Source organism: Elephas maximus, chromosome 10 (assembly GCF_024166365.1).
Source record: "Elephas maximus indicus isolate mEleMax1 chromosome 10, mEleMax1 primary haplotype, whole genome shotgun sequence".
Taxonomy (NCBI): domain Eukaryota; kingdom Metazoa; phylum Chordata; class Mammalia; order Proboscidea; family Elephantidae; genus Elephas; species Elephas maximus.
This window is the reverse complement of record NC_064828.1, coordinates 32,332,706-32,337,815: the sequence shown is the minus strand read 5'-3', so window position 1 is coordinate 32,337,815 and position 5,110 is coordinate 32,332,706. Positions and strand designations below refer to the sequence as shown.

The following is a 5,110-nucleotide window of genomic DNA, read 5'->3' as shown; positions in this document are numbered from 1 at the left end:
GCAGACCTCAAATTCTCATAAAAAGACCAGACTTAATGGTCTGACTGAGACTGGAAGAATCCCAGCGGTCATGGTCCCCAAACCTTCTGTTGGCCCAGGACAGGAACCATTCCCGAAGACAACTCATCAGACATGGAAGGGACTGGACAATGGGTTGGAGCGAGATGCTGATGAAGAGTGAGCTACTTCTATCAGGTTTACACTTGAGACTGTGTTGGCATCTCCTGTCTGGAGGGGAGATAGGAGGGTAGAGAGGCTTAGAAACTGCCAAAATCGTCAAGAAAGGAGAGACTGGAAGGAGGGAGGCTGACTCATTAGGGGGAGAGTAAGTGGGAGTATGGAGTAAGGTGTATATAAGCTTATATGTGACAGACTGACTTGATTTGTAAACTTTCACTTAAAGCACAATAAAAATTATTTTTAAAAAAATCAAATGACATATTGTATTGGGCAAACCTGCTGCAAAAGGCCTTTTTCCAATGTTAAACACAAAGAAGTTGCTCTGAAGACCAAGGTGCCCCTGACCGAAGATGGTATTTCAATTGCCACATATGCACGTGAAAGCTGGACAATGAATAAGGAAGACCAAAGAAGAATTGATGCATTTGAATTACGGTGTTGGCGAAGAATATCGAATATACCATGGACTGCCACAAGAATGAAAAAACGTTTCTTGGAAGAAGTACATCCAGAATGCTCCTTAGAAACAAGGATGGTGAGACTTCGTCTCATGTACATTGGACATGTTTTCAGGAGAGACCAGTCCCTGGAGAAGGACATCATGGATAGGCGGAAAAGAGGAAGACACTCAACAAGACAGATTGACATAGTGACTGCAACAATGGGCTCAAGCACAACAGCAATTGTGAGGGTGGCACGGGACCAGGCCCTGTTTCATTCTGTTGTCCATAGGGTCACTATGAGTTGGAACTGACTTGACAGCACGTAACAACAACAAAACTTTCATTAGGCCAACCATAATGGGATTTATGCCAACACATACATTATTTTTCTAAAGTTGGCTTAGCTATTCCTCATTTGGAATCCTGGTGGCAAAGCAGTGAAGAGCAATGCCTGCTAACCAAATGGTCAGCAGTTCAAATCCAGTAGCTGCTCTTCAGAAACAGTATGGGGCAGTTCTACTCCGTCCTATAGGATCGCTATGAGTTGGAATCCTCTCAATGGCAACAGGTTTGGTTTGGGTTATGCTTCAGTTAGATGAGCTCCAAAGTCTTTTCAAGATTGTTCAGTCCTGCACTTTTACTTCTGACCTGATGTGCACTCAGATCCCAGCATAGAGGAGTCCCAGTGTCATCATCAATTATTCTCTTGCCATGTGGCAAGTGTAGCTCTCAGATGAATAAAGAGGTTTGTGTCTCCATGTTGGTAATCCATGCAGCTCCATTTACTCTCTGCAAACAAACCTGAATCAAACTAATTCTTAAAACAGTAAAAATAGCATGATACTAAAAGACAGGAAACATGCCAAGAGATTCCAAGGCCTCTCTTATTTAGAACAATGCCTGTTGCTTAATATATACTCAAAAAACATATACTGAGCAAATTGATCTGAAAACCCAACAATTCATACTTGTTTGCTGATTTTTCAACCATTTTTTTCTGAACTTCCTTAGCCAATTCTTCTAACTCAATCTCATCACCAAATAATAAGTTGTTTATTGTGGCTGTTCTTTCTCTTCAGTTTTCAGTACAAAATTCTGTGTGTTTAACTTCAAGATAAAGATTCACGGATAAGAATATTTTTGATGAATGATAATTCTGGACATGGTCTATGAACTTAGATAGTTGTTTTCTTAGATTGAGTGTCTTCCGTCTAACCCTACACCTGTGCTGCCACAGTCCTAGCCACTTCCTGTCTGTGATGGTGATTCTCCCCTTGGTCCCTATAGCAGGTGGGTGCCTTAAACAGAGCTCCAGGTTTTTGTATGCCTCCCTCCAACAATCCTCTTACTGTGGTTTCTCTCAGTGCACAGAAATATACTGCTGAGTCCCCCAGCTGTGAAGCTGAGATAATAAGGTCGATGGATTTGGTTGCTGTTTGGAAGTTCAATGAGTAGCGACCTTCTGTTGCATTTTCCTGGTTGTAAGAGTCCTGACGAATAAGGAGGATCATCTCCCCACTGCTGGGCTGCTTGTACCAGAATAGACTAAAACTTCTACCACTGGCGTCATATGTGCAGTACAGAGTCACAGCCTCCTCCTCCTGCACCATCACTGCTTGTCGGGCTTGAGTTACCTTCTGCGCAGTACTGAAGCCTATAGGAAAAAACAGATAGAATCAGAAATTTTAAGAGGTAAGTGGTGTAGGACAAAGCAATTCTATTTTTATACCCTGTTACCCCTCCTTCCCTAAGTATCCATAAGACACTAATTGTGTCCCCAATCCTTAGGTCATAGGTCACAGCGGAGGCCAATTCCCACTGGGGCCATGCCTACCTAGGCACACGAAAGCCATGCCCACCTTCAGCAGGCTAGAGAGCAACATGTTAGAGTTCTTCTTCCTGAAAGAAAATATCTTGTTCTTCAATTTCAGGGCTCTGCACTGTCAGGTGAGCAGTGCAGGGTGAGGAAAGAATTAATGGGTTATGTGCTGCTGCCCCAGAACAGGAAACAGGGCTTTCCTGGTATAGCAGGTTGCTGTGTGTCATGTCAAACTTCTATATGCCTTGGCTGAGAGTCTAGTCCAACCCACACTCCTTTTTTAATTAACCAACTTTTAATTTTATAGAAGCCCTGGTGGTACAGTGGTTAAACCTTAGGCTGCTAACCAAAAGGTCGATTGTTCGAATCCACCAGCAGCTTCTTGGAAACCCTCTTACATCTGGAAATAAACATGGATAAAATTTCATATCGAAAGGAAGATGGATAATTCAACAAACTCCTCTGTCCAATCACTGCGTCTATGATAGAACTGGGTGGGGGGGCACTTATTTAAAAATACTATGTGTAGTGGGTGAAACAACATGTTGTTGATGATGTTGTTGTTGTTGCTGATTACCATCTAGTCCATTCCAACTCATAGCGACCCCATGTACAACAGAATGAAACACCACCCAGTCCTGTGCCACTCTCATAATCATTGCTATGTTTGAGCCCGTTGTTGCAACCACTCTGTCGATCCATCTCATCAAGGGTCTTCCTCTTTTTCTCTGATGCTTTTCCTTACCAGGCATGATCATGTGTCATCACACCTCTGTATGTAGTTGTTTCTCCAGCCAGCATCTAAGGATCTTCAAATCTTAAAATGGAATCACTAGTAAATCTGATGGTACCATATATGGCACACATTGTTCTGCTATCAAACTTCACCCAACATTTTCCTGACGGTCAGTTGACTAATCATGAAATATTATAAAACTTCTCCTTCTCATATTATTCAACTCTAGGGTATCAAGGGAATTCTCTTGATTGTGCTTCTGTCGTTAAAGCAATGTCCATGTCCACTATGGACCTTTTGAACATTTACATATCAAGTCCTGAATTAATTTTGTTTTTTGAAAAGTAACCTTAAATACTAAGAAGAGACAGCACAAGACTGGGTGTGCAATAACTACTCCGGGCTCCTTTTTGAAACCCAATCTTTTAGCAGAAGCTGAATGAGTTCAAGTAGCTGAACTTGTGGCTCTCTCCTTGGGAATTTCCAACGGGAAAAAAAAAGGAAGTGTTAAATATATACAGTGATAGCCAATGTGCTTTTAAAGTAGTTCAAAACTTCTGAATACTATGGAGACAATGAGGTTTCTTAATCTTCTCATGTATCCCTACAAAAAATGGATACCAGATATAGAAATTATTTTATTCTATTTAAAGAAAATTTTGTCATAAGGTTAAAGCTGTACAATATAAAAGATACTATATAGACTTAGGGGGGGAATGCTTTAACAGATCATTACGTTAAACATGTCTTTCTGATAAAAGTCTGTATGCAAGTGTCAGGTTTTTTGTTTTTTGTTTTTTTTGAGATATAAAAGACAGAAGTTAACAGAGAGGAGAAGGACCTGCTACCATGGAGAAAGAAGAGCTGGGAGTGTTGGAGCATGTCCTTTGGACCCAGGGCCCCTGAGCTGAAAAACTCCTAGACCCAGGGGCAGATTTGATGACAAAAATCTTACCCCAGAGCTAACAGAGAGAGAAAACCTTCCCCTGGAGCTGGTGCCCTGAATTTGGACTTCTAGCCCCCTTGACTGTGAGAGAATAAATTTCTGTTTGTTAAAGCCACCCACCTGTGGCATTTCTGTTACAGCAGCACTAGATGCCTAAAATAACTGTGGACTGCCAGAAAAATGAACAAATCTGTCTTAGAAGAAGTACAGTTAGAATGCTCCTTAGAATTGAGGATGAGGAAATGTCTCACACACTTTGGAAATGTTATCAGGAGGGACCAGTCCCTGGAGAAGGGCATCATGCTTCCTAAAGTAGAGGGTCAGCAAAAAAGAGGAAGACCCTCAATGAGATGGAGTGACACAGTAGCTGCAACAATGGGCTCAGGCATAACAACAATTGCAAGGACGGTGCAGCACCAGGCAGTGTTTTTTTCTGTTGTGTATAGGGTTGCTATGAGTCAGAACCAACATGACAGCACTGAGCAACAACAATGGGTCAAATGATTTCTTGTGGTTAGAATATTATTAACTCATGGAAATTATCCCTCTGCTCCCCTTCTCACTGAGATTTGATCTTTTACTTTTTAGCATAGTCAGCTTTGCTGAGGGAAGGCTCCACATTTTGACAGGTGATACTGTCAATTCTCTGGGAGTAGCAAGATAACAGGCAATACCAGACCAGGAGAAGCAGAGTCTAAGATAGCATGCATTTGAAATATTGAGTAGGCCTCCATTCTGATCTTAGGTTTACATGTTCCTCTTAGAGTTTTTTTTCCTGTGACTGCTAAATCAGGATGGTAGATTCAGTTGAGTAGAGAAGATATTATTATTCCTTTGTTTAGGAGAGTGAACCATGGTGCTTTCTTCATTTCAAACACGCAAATTCAGTCCATCATTGAATAAACACTGACGGTATCTACCTCTTTCAAACTTATTAACGACTTAGCAGTGTGCAGAGATAAAACTCTTGAACTCTACGTTTTACT

The 5,110-nt window shown here is 41.4% G+C and overlaps 1 pseudogene; it reads right to left on the bottom strand.

Moving 5' to 3' along the window:
- Positions 1–1,922: 1,922 nt before the first annotated feature.
- LOC126083647 (T cell receptor alpha variable 14/delta variable 4-like) lies at positions 1,923–2,584 on the bottom strand (annotated as a pseudogene).
- Between the last annotated feature and the right edge of the window lie 2,526 nt (positions 2,585–5,110).